Source organism: Lontra canadensis, unplaced genomic scaffold, assembly GCF_010015895.1.
Source record: "Lontra canadensis isolate GAN:19392208 unplaced genomic scaffold, GSC_riverotter_1.0 scaffold5, whole genome shotgun sequence".
Taxonomy (NCBI): Eukaryota; Metazoa; Chordata; class Mammalia; order Carnivora; family Mustelidae; genus Lontra; species Lontra canadensis.
The window spans coordinates 28,094,322-28,111,335 of NW_022630999.1; the positions used below are offsets into that span (position 1 = coordinate 28,094,322).

The following is a 17,014-nucleotide window of genomic DNA, read 5'->3' on the forward strand; positions in this document are numbered from 1 at the left end:
CCAAACCCCAAAACTAAGAGAGTGAGACTACCATACTAAGATGTATGTTAGGCTATTTGCATTCCATTTGAGTATCTTCTAGGAAAAAAGTCAATTAAATACCTTCTAAATGTGTGGGATCTTAAAATTGATTTGAGAAATATGCTTTTGCAAGTAATTTGACAACTGTTCAATACATTAGTGCACATTTAGTTTACTGGTGCCTTTTAAAATTGTGATTTTGAGCAACTTAGTGAATAATTATAATTAAATCTTAATACTTAATAAACAATGGTATTTTTATATGTCTTTATTATAAGTTGATATTCAGTTATATATGATGGGTTTTGTCATCTGACTTTTTAAAATTTTGCATTTAATTTTTTTATTAGCAACTTTTAATCTTTTAATTTAAACCTGGGATATTCAATTTTGTTTAAACTTAAAGCTCTTGAGAATATTTTTTGAAAATTTGGATTTCTTCCTTTTGTGTCTCTAATTACTGTTTCTTCACTTGGAATTCTATTTACACAGTACAATGTAACAAGAATATGGATTTACAAAATTTTGGAACCTGGCACAAAATTGTTTCAGGAAGATTTGAAGCAAGAAGTATTTGTTCCTCTGATTTACAATGAAAAGTAAAAGTGGAAGTGTAAGATGGTGAGTCAGTTTTATGATTCAGTTGGATTAAAAAAAAGTATTAGGTGCTAGAAACATTTCCCCAAGTATGATCTATGGAATTGCAGTCCTGTAGAATACTTGGAGAAAAAAGGTTCTGTGGTCATGTAAATTTAGCAAATGGTTTTAATATATCTCTTTTCTGGGGAAAATATAGAATATTTTAAAATGTTTAACAAATGTCAAAAATTATGCAAATAAAATTTACTTCCCAAACCTTTTTGAAGTAGAATCTAAAAAATACTATTAACATCTCAGAGAATAATTCCTGAAATCTGTTTTACTAGAATGCAGTAGGAGGGAACAGCATGAGATAGCTGTATCTCAATGCAGTAAATTTACTGACCAATTTACTGACCAGTTTTGAAGTTAGAGAGAAAAAGAATATTTTTGTCACTATCTTTATATCTCCACAGAGATATAGATGTATAGATATCTGTATATCCATAGATCTATATATAGAGATAAAGGTATAGATAGATAATATGGAGATTTTTTTAAGCCTTTAATAATTTTCTTTAAAAGACTTTGAGATATTTTAGAAATGAGATTATTGGGTTAATATTGATAAGGACTATGGTAAAAATAGCCAGAATTGGCATTTGTATCATAGCTTATTGATGGATGTTCTGAATGTGTTAGATCTTGTCCCCATTTTAAAGGTAAGAAGCAAATCAGAGAAATTAAGTATCGTGCCCGAAGTCACTCACTGTGAATGCAGGGACAGGTTCTGAACTAAGGATGGCTTGGGCCACAGCCTGTGGTTTTCATTACCACAGTTGCTTCACCTACTAAACTTCCTACTGGTGCTTCTCAGGAGCAGTTGGAGAGGTAGGAGGGATTAGTTATGTAATTGAAGTAAGGTAAGGTCAAAGAACAATGCAAAAAAAGGACATTTAAATAGGTAGTTAAAGGATATGTTAACTAAGAGTATCTACAAAATATTTTAGAGAAGGAATATTGTAAGTTTGTGGAGGGGTTGTTATGATTATAAGTAACTGGTTATGTGATTTTCCACATGGGATTACAAGAAGTTTGACAGAGGACTGTGGATGTTGATAGAGTATCATTATTTCCAATCCAAGATAGAAAAAACATCTATAAAAGCCTCCTTGGCCACCTTTTCTAGCTTGCAGATGGGAAAGGGGTTAGGGGGGCAGAGGCTATGTCAGCCTTCTCATATTTGTTTGTAGTCCAAATGGATATATAGTATTTGACTATAATGTGTTAAAAAAAGTTTAGAACTATTCCTTAGAACCTTTCCATAGTAAGTATTATCTAAAATTACTGCTATTATAATGAGAAACTCAAATTGCTGTATTACAAAACTGAGTTAAAGCCTGCATTTCTTGGCCTGGTAGAATTTACCCCAACAACTTTATTGTTGAGTGTTTTAGTGAAAATGCAACGACATCTAATTTGCCGATGTGTCAAGTCACTGGACTGGATACACTTTGAATATACATCTGCACCCTCATTTTACTTTCTCTCAGTTATCCACATTTGTTGGACCTATTTATTTCCCATAAATATTTCTCAGATTGTGTTTTAGACTTTTGAGATTGTGATTTCTCTTAATGGGTTTCCACGTTGAGCATAGTTTGAGAAGGGATGCAGGGAGAGAGTAGATATGTTGCATTTGCTATGGCACACTAATTTTCAAAGAAGGAAGTTGTCAGAGGAAGAGCCATTGGTGACTTTAGAACTGTGCTGTTGAGGAGTGCCTGGGTGGCTCATTCACTTGAGCATCAATAGCGTTAGTTTTAGCTAGGTCATTATTTCAGGTTTTGAGATGGAGTCCCTACTGGGCTCATTGCTTAGTGTAGAGTCTGTTTGGAATTCTTTCCCTCTTCTCCGTCCCCCTCTGCTCCTACCCCCACTCATGAGGGCACTCTCTCTCTCTCTCAGATAAATAAATCTTAAAAAAAAAAAAAACAAAACAAACCTGTACTGTTGAATAAGAAGCCACTAGCATGGTGTATGTAATTACATACATACATGGTGTATGGTGTGGCTGGCCTGAGTTGAGACATACTCAGTGTACAGTATTTTTACTGGATTTCAAAGATAGTACCTAATAAAAGTAAAATATCTCATTAATGTTATATTGATTACATGTTGAAATTATGATATTTTGAATATACTGAGCTATGCAAAATGTATTAAAATTAATTTTACCTATTTCTTTTGACTTTTTAAAAATCTAGCTACTGAAAACTTTTAAATTACACATATGTCTTGTATTATAGTTTTACTGGAGGGTGCTGCTTAAAAATATTTATTTAATGAGTCAAAAATGAGTCAGAATTGGGGTTAAATTTGAGGCTTGAACCATTTGAGAGTTAGACTAAATAAATCCTACTATGTGATTAAAGAGGAAATTCTAAAACTATGATTTAAAAGAGTCCCAGTTGTGTGTATATACTTATCTCTAAATTTACCAAACTGCGTACATTAAATATGTACAGCTTTCTGTCTGTCAATTTTGCATCAGTTAAGTGGTTTACAAAAATGAAAAGATTCTCATTTTTATCTATCTATGGCTACTAGGAAAAAACACACATGTGAGTGTGTATGTATGTGTGTTAAAGGTGTGAATATTTGACAATCCTAATCTGGTTAATTCAAGATCTTCCTTAAAACTATCTAGTTTTTTAATATAATCATTTTTTATAAAACACTTAAACTAAACTGAAATATCATCAGTTTGGTTCTTGTATTCTCACAAAATTTCAAGTTATTTTAGCAGGGGTAAGTAAATCCTACTATCCCTGAGTCATTTTGCTTGTATTCATATTTCCTTTTTTTTAAAAGTGATATGGCCAAGCCTAAAGATGTACCTTGTGATGTTTCCATTTCAATGTCCTACCAAACTTCTGAAATTGAGTTTATAAAAAAAAAAATGACAAGAATTATTATAGTGTATTTAACTAATTCTAGTGTTTGAAGTCTCAGAAACATTTTTGTTGGCATTGCCCACATAAAGTTTTAAATTCTCCTGGGTGAATTACAAATATAGAAAAAGGAGACTGTATTCACTTTTTTTTTTTTTTTGAGGTAGCACAAAACAAACTACTATTAATAGCTAGATTTCAGCAATTTCAAATTTTCCTTCAAATACACATGCTAAATCTTAGTTCAAAAGCATGTAAGTAAATTTTCTTTCTTTTTTCCTAGTCTTACTACATTGATTCTGTGATGGGATTGACTTTATTTATGAAAAATAAACCTGAAAAGATGTGATTTAAATTCTATAGAACTTCAAAAATATCTTTAAATATGACAATATTTTAATATAAACATATTATTTAAATTGCTGGTTATCAAATTATGTACCAGAAGGAAATAATTAGAATAATTTGTGTCATTATTAATTTCTCTCTACAATAGAGAGGTATGAAAAATAGCCCACAGAACTACAACAGAAAGTCCCAAATTACTTCCACTGGTGTTATTCTCAAGTCATATGTTAGCTTCGCACAATGTAGTTCAGGTTAGTCTGATTGTGCCAGAACAAGTTTTCCTGAAAGACACAGTATGGTCCAAGTGACCCAATTTGTTTTCTTTGGTATGTCTGAGGTTTTTCATTTGAAATACTCTACTTAGGAATGTGAAAGTGATTGATGTGAATGGATGTGACCTAACTCATTTTTCCTCCCTTTTTCAGCCTTGTCACTTCAGACTCCAAACTAGTTTCTCTAGGCCTGAGAAAAGAGAGGAGCTGCAGGAAAGTTTTCACGCTCTCTGCCCTCTTCCTCTGTAGCACTTCTGTTTGGCACCTGTATGAGCGAGGGTTTCTGAACTTTCAGTTCAGCTTGTTACTCTTCAGCAATACTTCCCTAGTCAGCCAGTAACACATTATGCTGGGCCCTAGGCTGAATCTTTTACATGTATTATTTTATAAAAACTCCTCACAAAAATCTTAAGAAGTAGATAACTTATCTAAGGACATACCAGTGGTAATTCTCTGTATTAACACTCTTGGTTGCAAGTGATAGAAACCAAAGTTAAATTTATAAGGACAAAAATAAGGAGGTCATTTATGGATTTTTATAATCAAAATCTCAGGATTTTGATTATACTGGGTTTAGAAATGGCTTGCTTCAAGAAGCCCGAATGATGTCCATTAAGACTTTGTTTCTCTCTGTTACCTGTCACTGGTTCCTCATGTGTTGACTCCATTCTCAGGCAGACTGTCCCTCCTGTGCTGGAATGATGGCTGCCACAGACAGACTGGGACAATATCCCCAGTAAAAGTGAAAACTTCCATTTCTAGCAGTTTCCTGAAAAGTCCTAGGCCTGCCTCTGATTGAACCAATTAGTCACATAGCCATCTTTAATGTTCACAGGATAGAATATTCTGAGAGGATTATGCTTGGCTCATTGAAGCAGGGGTCAGGTATATTCCTTTCTCTAAACACAGGACTTAGAATAAAGGTGAGCTGATCTCCTAGATAAGATCAGGAGGCTGTTACTAGAAGAATGGTGAGTTGACACAGGAAGGCCAGTAATCACAGATGTACACTAGGGAGGCCAACCAGGATCTGAACCCAGGTTTTTTTTTATTATTATTATTGTCATTATCATTATTATTACGATTATTATTATTACTAATCCAAGCTCATGATAACAATATTATACTATATCCCCTTCAAACTAAAGTGCTCCTTTCTCTAAAAGTTTTTATCCATGGCTAGTATTACTCTCTCCTTAATAAAAATAGCATGTATATAGTCTGAATCATTCCTTTCAGCAAATTAAAATGCATTTTTGCAGTTGGTGCCTATTTCTTAAGTTCAGAATAAAATATTGAGCATCTCAAGAGCAAAGACCATCTTTTCTTCCTCTTTTGGGTAGTGCATATTGCAGGTTGACTAATGTGAATCACAGCACAAATATCCTTCGTGTACATTATGTTTTATATTCCACTTCTGAATTTAGTAATTACTGACTTCAAAATAATGAGAATTGTTTCTTTTCTAATAAGTCAACAAACAAGCATCCTTAGTCTTCATAGGATAACACACTCTAAAAAACTGCTCAGATGCTTAATATCATGGACAGATGTTCTCAGAATTTAGGTGGCATTCTCAGGAAGATTATGATGTTTGTTGACGTTTAATGAGCAAGTCTTATATCTTATATATACTTGCTGTTTTATATGTGTAGCTTTTTAAACAAAGAATACATTAAATATTTGAGAAATTTTCTGTTTTCAGTGGTTAGAATAAAGGTTTGGGCTCAGATAGGCTTAGATCCCAATCGTGATTTGGACTTGGATAATCTCAGTCACTGAGCTTTAAATTTTAAAATTTGAAGGTATGTGGTAGGATTTATAAAATAATATATGTGAGGTGCCTGGCTCAGAGCACAAGGCATGTAACTGCCCAATAAATGGCTCCTTCCTTTTCTTTTCTATCCTTACTTTCCCTGTCATGTAATTGTTATGGCCATTTTAACATACTTACACATACCTTCAAGCACCTGTCTGGGAGAGCAAAAGATGTCTTACAATATTCAGGCTACACATGAGTTCACTGCTCACCTTGTAGAATATATTGCTGTTGCCATACTTGTGTCAACATACTATGACCTTACTTATTTGGAAATGAAGAAGAGGAAGGTTGCCTAACCCTCATTATTGTCCCTGGTTAATTACTTATTCGATATGAGGTACTCACCTCCTCTTTGAATCTTGAAACAGATTTTTCTTAAATTACTCTAATGAACATTAACTGAACATCTGTTTTTGAGAGTCAGTCTGTTTGGGCTCACATCCCACTAGTGCCCCTTACTAAGTCTTGAGCAAGTGATTTACTTTCTTCCTCTGCAGAATGCAGTGATCATAGTGCCTACCCAAGGGATGGTTATATAGATTTAAAGAATTAGATGTGTAAGGTGCTATGAGCAATACTCAATAAAAGTTAACACCTAGCCATCATTATCAAGTGTAATATGAAGATGAGTGAGAATTTGTATTTATTCCCTAAGTATTCCTATCTAGTAATGGAGGGAAAGAGACATAATCCAGATAACTCTAGTGATATAAAATGTATGCTAAAACAGAGGAAAGGGAATTCCAAAAATGGTTAGGAGGAAATTAATTTTTACCACAATTACCCTTATCTATCTGAGGCATAGTGATCTTTTTCTACTGTTGAAGGATTAATAGAAAGTAATGTTATTACCTGTTTATTCTGTAAAGTTTATTCCCTAGCATGTAGTCTTGATATGTGTCATTTTTTATATAGACCTGTTAATTATCCCCAACAAGTTGGTAGTTTCCTTATCACCAGGAACTGGTAGACACTTGGACATTTGTTGAACTGAGTTAGTAAAAATCATGTTTTAAAAAGGTAAACAAGGAAATTTTGAATTTAGTAATAAGCTAGAGAGAACTAGTCTTAATTCATGGATATACAAAACCAAATCTTTGCAAGGAGACCCTTTTGCATTTGGATGGCTACAAATTTGGGGGTTCATTTTGAGCTGAACTATTAAAATAAGCAGGGATTGTTTCTGAATGTATGCAGCAAAGTTACTGTTGTTGAGTTTGCCCCTAGAATTAATTTTTTGGACATTGCTAAGAAAATCCTTTGATGTCATTTACATGCAGACAAAATAGCAAAGTTTGAATCAGATAGCTCCTAGAGCAAATTCTGAGTCCTACTTCTCACGTGTGGATACTTTTCTGAGCCTGCAAATTTTTTTCCATAGGAATGGGGCTGTAATAATCACTTGTTATGAAAAGTAAATATGATTATGCATATGAAGGATTTATTTAACAAGGGCACAATAAATGGAAGTCATAATAATGATAGTCCTTTATTACTGGGGACAATCACATTCATATTGTTTATCAATTCAGAAATAGTTTTCTCTATAAGTTGTTAGCCACCTGAGAACAGGTGCTGAGAACAAAGAGTATGTCCACATAGGGCTGTTTCCCCTAATGTATTTCTAACTGTCTCTGAAAATTACAGAATAACTTAAGTACTCTGAGGGGATAGTTCCATCTGTTCAATTTTTCAATCAAATAAGGCATGAAAAGAATGTATGGAGCACAGGGGACTCAGTAATGACTCCTCTGATGTCTTACTGCTTCTCTTCTTTTTTACGATTAGGCATTAAATTTTACAATTTTTTTTATCCTTCCCTAGTGCACTGACTATTACTAAAAATGAAAAGTGTGTAATCTAGAAAGGAGAAGAATCTGGAGCCATAATTTCAGTGTGACCTTGGGCTAGTCACTTACATGAAATGTGTGCCTCAGTTTCCTCATCTAGAAAATGAAGACATTAATGGTATCTATCTTTTAGATTTGTTGTGGACACTAAATAAATTAATGGACACAAGGCCCCCTAATTAGCACTTCACACATAGCAAGTGTCATATACATGTTAAATATTATTGGTACTCTCTCTTCCTGAATGAAATCTGTTTTCTATTCCTATATCTAACCCTAATATTTTTTTACGGCTCTCACAATTTTCCCCATTCCCACAATATTTCTTTAAATTAAATTAAGTTTTTATTTAGCTTTATATTGAGAATTTATAGATGGAAGTAAAATCATGAATGTTTTGTGCTTAGTATATTTTTATCATTATACATGAAATAATATATATAGCCTTATAAAAAGTTGTCTGTGTTTCACATTACCTTGCATACTGCCAGTATTATATATACCACATTTATTTGCAGTTCTGTACCACTTGCTTGAACCTTCAAATTCAACCCCAGACTATCCATTTTCAATATTATACAAAACTAGGAATATATATTAAGAGAGAGCAAGAGAAAGAAATGTGCTATAATAAAGCCATACTGATTATAGCCATTTATTATTAAAGTTAACCTATATTCTTATTGCTTATCTATTCAGAACTAATTTTCACTATAGATTGATTAGACACTTTGGTCCTGATTACATAGAATGTTTGTCCATGAAATATAGTTTATATAGAGAAAACATACATACATATATATATGTACACATATATGTGTGTGTATGTGTATGTGAGGGAAAGAGTCAGTGTGGTAAAGCTCTAGTGAGACCTTAAAAGACAGGCAAAACGTGAATAGGTTATGGTGTACTTTTCTTTGGAACATCACATGGTTCATACTGGAAAGTGTTTAATACTTATGTCTATATGATGAACTTTAGCAGTAGCCATGAAAACACTCTTTAATGGTGATAAGTTACAGATTTATCCTCTTAAACAGCACTGTGGCATACAATGTGACCTTAAGAAAATACCAAGAAATTCTCTAGAAATAGAACTATAAAATGATAACCTCTTAGAATGACAGCTGTCTCTGTAAAGGATCAGCTAATTCTTTACATCTCTCAGTAGGAATCCATAGCTAACTACTGTTTAATTGGTGAATGTGGTGTGACCTAATCATCTCGATAACGTCCTTCCTCCAAAATGTTCATCTCTTGGATAATGGGAATGGGCCTGAGGAATAAGAATTAATTGCAGAAAGATAATGAGCATGGTTTCAATCAGGCTGAGGAGAGAGATGATGGAATAGACAACTTAAATCTCAAAGTTCTGATTTATCTGCTTTATTAAAAGAAAATATTAATTAATTAAAATCTTAAAACATTAAAATAAATACAAACATCAAATATTAAAATAAATATTATATTAATATGTAATATTTAATAAATTTAATAAATTTAATAAATAATAAATTAAATAAATGTTAAAATAAAATATTAATTAAAACAAAATATTAAGCATGACACCAAACAGGTACTTGTATAGTACAGAGTTAAAAAGAGACAAACTTAAAAATGAAGCCTAGTCTCACTGCTTTCAGTTAGAATCTGAGTAGGAAACACTACACACAGTGTACATAAAGATTGGAGATGCTTTCAAATGCCTTCCTTTCCATAGTCACTGCCTTCTACTCTTCTTTGGTCAACTACAAGTTCACACCTTTATGTCATAAAACAGAGTTAGGCAGTGCCTTCCCCCAAATACCTTCAACTTGCTCATGCTAAGAAACAAAACAAAACAAATAGACAAATAAGAACAGAAGAGGTAGTCCTCTGATGTTACTATTTCCTTCTTAGCCAAGTGGGTATATGCATACAATAAATGTTTCCACTTAATTGACATGGTTACTTAATGGCCATGGAGTTTTAGACAAAGTATATACTCTCTCTAAGTCTTGGGTTCCTAATAAGAAAATGATGATACCAACGCCTACCACTTAGCGTGTTTTTTTTTTTTTTTTAAATTTATTGTTGTAAGAACACTGAACATGAGATCATCTACACTCTTAACAAATTTTTAAGTATACAATACAGTTTTGTTAATTACAGGCACAGTGTTGTACTGGAAGATCTCTAGACCCTATTTATCTTGAAAGTTTCATAATTGAAGCTTTGTGCCCATTGATTAGCAATTCCCTATTTCATCCTCACCTGCCATCCCATCCCTTTATAATCTACCATTTCACTCTCTGCTTCTGTGAGTGTGAGTATTTCAGATACTTCATATAAGTGGACTCCTGCAGTATTTGTCCTTCTGTGACTGGCTCTTTCACTTAGCATGTCTTCACAGTTCATCTATGTTGCTGTATATGGCAGGATTTCCTTTCTTTTTAAGGCTGAATGATATTCTGTTGTATGCTATACCACATTTTCTTTATTGATTTATTATCCATCGGTGGACATTTTGGTTGTTTCCACAACTTGTCTATTCAGAATAGTGCTACAGTGACCATTAGGATGCTAACATCTCCTCAAAAATCCTGATTTTAATTCTTTTACATATGTACCCAGAGGTAGAATTGTTGGATCATATATGGTAATGTTATTTTTGATTTTTTGAGGAACATCCATACTGTTTTCCATAATGGCTGCACCATTTTGTATTCCTACCAGCTGTGCAGTGTTCTTTTTTGTCCATATCCTCATTGGCATTTGTTATCACTTGTCTTTTAATGATAGCCATTCTAACAGGCACGAGATAATATCTCATTGTAGTTTTGATTTGTAGGTCCTTGATGACTGGTGATGTTGAGCAATTTTTCATGTACCTGTGGCCATTAGTGTGTCTTCTTTGGACAGTTGGGCTTGTCATAAATTGCCCATATTATTATGTTGAAAACATTTCTTCTACACCTTGTTTGTAGAGAGTTTTTTTTTGTTTTGTTTTTAATCATGAAAGGGTATTGAATTTGTCAAATGCCTTTTCCACATTTATTAAAATTATCATGTGATTTTTGTCCTTCATTTTGTTAATGTTTGTTAATTAATTTCACATTAATTCATTTGCAAATGTTGAACCTTCAAGCATTCCAGGGATAAGTCACACTTGATCATAGTTTATAATTCTTTTAACATGCTATTGAATTTAATTTGCTAATATTGAAGATTTTTGTATCTATATTCATGAAGGATATGGTTCTGTAATTATCTTTTCTTATGGTATCTTTTCTGGTTTTTATACAGGGTGCTAGCCTCAGAGAATGAGTTTGGAATTGCACCTTCCTCTTAAATTTTTTGGAAGTGTTTGAGAAGGATTGGGGTTAATTATTTCTTAAATGTTTAGAAGAATTGACCAGTGAAGCCGTCTGGTGCTGGGCTTTTCTTTGTTGGGAAGTTTTTGATTACCAATTCAATCTCCTTTCTTGTAATTGGTCTGTTTAGATTTCCTATTTCTTCATGATTCTGTCTTGGTAGGTTGTATGTTTCTAGGAATTTATCCATTCCTTTTAGGTTATCCATTTTTTTTGGAATATAATTGTTCAGAGTAATCTCTTGAGATCTTTTTAAATTTAATTAATTCATTTTATTTCTGTGGCATCAGTTGCAATGTTTACTCTTTCATTTCTGATTTTGTTTGGATCTTCTCTCTTTTTTTCCTAAGTTTTTCAATTTTGTTTATCTTTTCAAATACCCAACTCTTCATTTTGTTGAATTTTCTGTTTTTTTTTTTTCTATTCTTTATTTCACTTATCTCCAATATTTCTTTTCTTTTCTTTTTTTTTTTTTTTCTGCTAACTTTGGGTCTAGTTTATTCTTTTTCTAGTTCCTTGGGATGTACAGTTAAGTTGTCTGAGATCTTTCTTCTTTTCTAATACAGGCAAATTTACCACTATAAACGTCCTTCTTAGTACTACATTTGCTTCATCCTGTAGCTGTTGGTATGTTGTACCTTCTTTTTCATTTGATCTCAAAATATTTTCTAGTTTCCCTTTTGATTTTTTTCTTTGACCCATTGGTTGTTCAAAGAGTGTGTTGTTTAATTTTCACATATTTCTGAATTTTCCAGTTTTCTTTATGCTACTGATTTCTAGTTTTGTTCTGTTGTGGTTGGAAAAGACACTTGGAATTGTTGCATCTCTCTCTCTTTCTTTCTTTCCTTTTTTTTTTTTTTTTTTTTTTTTTTAAGTAGGCTCCACACTGGACCCCCACCCAGGGCTCAAACCCCATAACCCTGAGATCAAGACGTGAGCTGAGATCAAGAGCCCGATGCTTGATAGACCAAGCCACCCAGGGGACCTGATTACAGTCTTCTTAAATTTGGTAAGATTTATTTGTAACCTAATATGGGATCAGTCGTGGAGAATGTTCTGTGCTCACTTGAGAAGAGTATATATTTTGCTGCTATAGGGTAGAATGTTTTGTGTATATTTGATGCCAAAATGTACAGGAAAAAGACTGTTCTATTGTCTAGTCACAGAATGCTCTGTACTGCAAATGTGTATGTATGTGTGTGTGCGGAGGGTTCTTACGCCAACCACTTCTATGATGCTGTTGGGTGTCCTATAATTCGACTCGGTTTTGACACTGTTTACATGGAGTTAGCATCAGATCCCACAGGTTAAGGGCTCTGTCCTACAAGCCTGCTCCTTCTCACTTCAGATGCCCATCACAACAAGTCCAGGTTGTCTATGCTTCTGACCAACCAGCTATAAATTGGAGGTTCCCAAGACTCCCTCCTCAAGTTTGATTAATTTGCTACAGTGGCTCACAGAACTCAGGAAATAATTTTGCAGCAGATTACTCATTTATATTAAGGGGATATAATTCAGAAATAGTAATTTGGAAGAGATGCAGAGGGTACGATATGGGGAAAGGAGTGTGGAGTATCCATGCTCTTTCCAAATGTGCCACCATCTCAGCACCCCCACATGTTTACAATGCAAAGTTATCTAAACCCGGCCTTTTTGGGTTTTTATTGAGGTGCCATCAAATAGGCATGATTGATTAAATCATTGGCTCAGGTGATTAATATGTTTTAGAAGTGAGCAAAAGAAATGGTATGGATGGATCTTGGCTTGTGTTCTTATACTGTTAGCAAGGGAATCAGGTCCTGTGTTAAGTCCAATTGCAATTAATATAAGCCCCAGGAGGTAGCATATTTACATGTTCCACCAACGCCTGGGTCTTGCATTCCTTTAATATTTTATTAAAATTATGAGGTTTATCTCCCTTATTGTAAGGACACCTCAAATCTTTTTTATAAGGTAGTAGATAAACTCTGAGTAAATACTGAGGATGTTTCAGAAATAATACAGTTATAAGAGAGATGGGGCCATATTACTGATTATTTAAAAATGATGAAAAATTAAAAGAGTTACCATAGGACTTTGTGTACATTCTGGATATCTTGAAGATAAGAAAAGGCCTTTGGATTCAGGCAGGCATCTGCCGCATAGCAGTGGCAGCTTGAGAAAGCACATAGAATCCTGTGACATTCACAGATTTGAAGCCTTTTTTGTGTCATAGTTTGCTTTGGCAATTCAGTAAGCCAAGTTCAGAATCTCCTAAGACCCCTAAACTCTCAGCCATAATTTGTTCCTCTCCATGGTGAAATTACCCATAATGCTAAAAGATACAATCCCCCCTTGATATGGTCATGAATTGACTAAATTCAAAGCCAACATAACTGACATGAAGTTTAACACTGTCTTTTCTAAGAGACTAAGCACTAGTATAAATCTCTAGACATGAAAAGACACAAGAAAATTATTTTTCAGAGTCTCTAATTAAACACAATAAATTAGTTAAGTGCTACCGCTGAGATTTGTGCTGTAGGAGTATAGTTCAGAACTCCAGTGAGAGCTTTTTGGAGATCTTAAGAAAGAAATAAATTGCGTCAGAGAGAGCCTTACATTTCTGCAAAGAAATAAAGTAACGGCAAGTGTTTGTAGAGACAAGAGAAGCTATAAATAGAATTTTGTTGTTGTTCTGAAAATGTAAGGGGAGGGTCTTTATTTTGCAGGGAGGCTCAAGAAACATTCTAAGGGCTGGAGAGAAGGTTCAACCATTAAGTAGACAATAGCATTCTCCAGGTATGAACCTTCCAGACAGGAGTCTGGCCTGTTTAAAATAGAGGAATCACAACACCCTTTTGAATATAGTCATGTCATGTAATTTCTTCTGCTTTCAAACATGCCTTTACTAACTTAGTACTGTCACTAACTGAGAATAAACACCCCTTACTCATCTTTTCTTCCCCTTTATCAATAATATTGAGATGATTCTTTGTAGCTTCCTTTAGTCCAGACTTTAAGTGTTCCTCCTCCCTGAACTCATGTCTTTTATTCTCATAATAATAATATGCAAAGACACTCCTTTATTAACTTTCTATAGGAGCTGAAGTTCCCATTGGGCCATAATTGCTAACGAGAGTTGAATCTCCCATGAAAATATATGAATAAAAGTAGAAATGTTATAGGCTGATTTTTTTTTTTTAATCTTCTGCCAGCTCTTGCTATGTTTTATGAAGAGATGCTGGCATATTCAATAAATCTCAGCTGGCTGTTGTCCAGGAGAAATTATCACCAGCCCTTTGAAGGATCTCTGGCTTCTCCTTAGGAAAGGGAGGGGAGGAAGAATCATTCTGGTTCATTCTGAGTTGTGCATTATACATTAAATTAAAATATATGTTTCACCCATTTAGCAGTCTGAGTAATAAAAGCTGTATACAGCTGCAACAACTCTGCTCTATGCATTTTAATGACTGATTTGTGAATATACTAGAATTATAGCTGCTATTCAAATATTTTCCTTTTTTAAGAAGTCACAAATCCCTCCCTTTAAAAATGCACAGGCAAACACTTTATAATCTTTTAATAATTTGTACTAAAGGGTTTTAAAGCTTAGAATATGTGGAAATTATTTGTTTTAGGACCAGTAAATATAATGGGCTTGTCAATATGGTGTTCAAATAACTGTCAAAATATTTGGAGTGTCTCCAACGGAAGGAACCTAACTCAATTTCTGCATTCAAATGAATTCTAAATAGAAAAAGTGATATACAGTTCAAAAGGAATCATTAGACTATAAAGCACCTTTCCATTTCTCTAAGGAATTGTGATCTACTGCTCAAATAGACTTTTAAATGGTTGCTGAGTTTTCAGACTTCTCAGATGTTCGGACTTAAATCAGTTTGAACTAGTTAAGTAGAGTCACAATTAGAATTGTAATTTCTTTTCTTTCCATTTTTTAACCAATTATGAAGAAAGCTAATAAAATTGGGAAATGAACATCTGCATCCTTTAATATGGTAACTAGGTCTTAGAAGGGTGAAACAATGCTTTATTAACCTCCAGAGGTTATTTTGCTAAGTGCAATGCCAGTTTTGACATAGGAGCTCTGTACTTTTTGTGTGATGACCCATAAAGCACAAACTGGGAGTTTTCTCTGATGGGTTCCACAAACCAGGAGATTTAGATTCAACTTATAAAAAATGAAATGACATGTTATGACAAAGGTTAATAATATAAATCCTTAATTTCTCATAGAAACTTACAAAAGTGTCTATTACCTAAGCAGCCAAAAGCTTAGGATGCTTATGATCAATGTAAGGAAATTCCCAGTAATTTGCCATTAATTCAGAAGTCCATTCTTAGGTTGGAAACAGAGTAAAACAAGTTCTCTGGGATCTTTGGGAGAGTAAATGAAAAGAAGTAGTCCCTCTTATCATTTACTCATTTCTCAAATTACTCTGTCTCTTCACACTGTCCCCAGAATCTCATTTTGTAAAAGCATCATTTCAAAAAATGTTCTTGAATATTTTTAAAAGCTAGAAAATAATGTTTTATTTCTGAATATGTTAGTGGTTTATAGCAGTGGTTCAGACTTCCATCTTCTTAAGAAGTCTTTTGTATCTGTAAATTGATCTAAATATCCATTATGGGGATTCACTTAGAAATGCCCATTTGGAATTATTGTTCTGGAACAGAGATCATTAAACTTTTTCTGTGAAGGACCAGAGAATAAGTCATTTGGGCTTTGGGCTCTCTGTCTGTGACCATAACTCAACCCTGCCATTTAGTGCAAAGGGAACCATAGGCAATATGTAAACATGTATATGGCTGGTGTATTTGGCCCATTGCTCTTCTAGGGCCATGATTCCCAACTGGTGCTTGTATTTGATAGGGAAGGAGCTTTGGAAGTTCATTTGGTGATAAATATTGAGAGAATCTGTACTGGAAACTTTCATCATTTTTCCTAAGCATTAACAGGAAATCCTCCCCCCCCCCCCACCGAAATAATAATTTGGTGGGGGTCTGTAGTTCATTAAAAATGCACAAATAATATAAATGAGAGTCAGAAATCACTTTTAATATTACTACATCATTAACATGTATAATATAAAACAGTGGTATCTAATAGAAATGTCTTATGAGACACATATGTGTTTCAAATTTTCTAGCAGCCACATTAAAAAAGCCAAAAAAAAAAAAAAAAAAAAAAAAAAGGAGTGCCTGGCTGGCTCAGTTGGTGGAGTACATGACTCTTGATCTCAGGGTCATGTGTTTAAGTCCTACATTGGGCATGGAGCCTACCTTTAAAAAAAAAAAGGCAAAAAAAAAGTAAACTTAACTTTAATAATGTATTTTATTGACTCAATATAAAATATTATACTGTATAACCAATATTAAAATGTATTATTTCTTAAAAGATTTATTTGAGAGAGAGTGTGAGGGGTGGGGGGAGGGGCAGATGGAGAGGAGGAGAGAATCTGTACTGAGTGGAGCAGGACGTGGGACTCTATCTCATGACCATGAGATCGCTACCTGAGCTGAAATCAAGAGCTAGACATCTTAACTGACTGGGCCACCTAGGCACCCCAGTATTAAAATCTACTAGTGGAGTATTTTACATTATTTTTTTGTACAAAGCCTTTGAAATCTGGTGTGTGTTTTATTCTTACAGTAGATTTCAACTTGGATTATTCATATTTCCATTGCTTCCTGGCCACATGTAGCCAGTGACTACTATTTTGGAATATTTTTTGAATATATATGTTACTTATTGGATTATCACTGGATTATATTTTGAGAACAAGTGATACAGGACATAGAACAAATGAATGCT

At 33.7% G+C, this 17,014-nt stretch overlaps 1 long non-coding RNA gene across 1 annotated transcript in view; it reads left to right on the forward strand.

Annotated features, from left to right (window-relative positions):
• Positions 1–522: 522 nt before the first annotated feature.
• Positions 523–17,014, forward strand: part of LOC116864279 — a 150,943-nt gene continuing 134,451 nt past the window's right edge. Inside the window, exon 1 of the long non-coding RNA XR_004381982.1 lies at positions 523–642. This is a non-coding gene — a long non-coding RNA (uncharacterized LOC116864279). The remainder of the gene's footprint in view (positions 643–17,014) is intronic.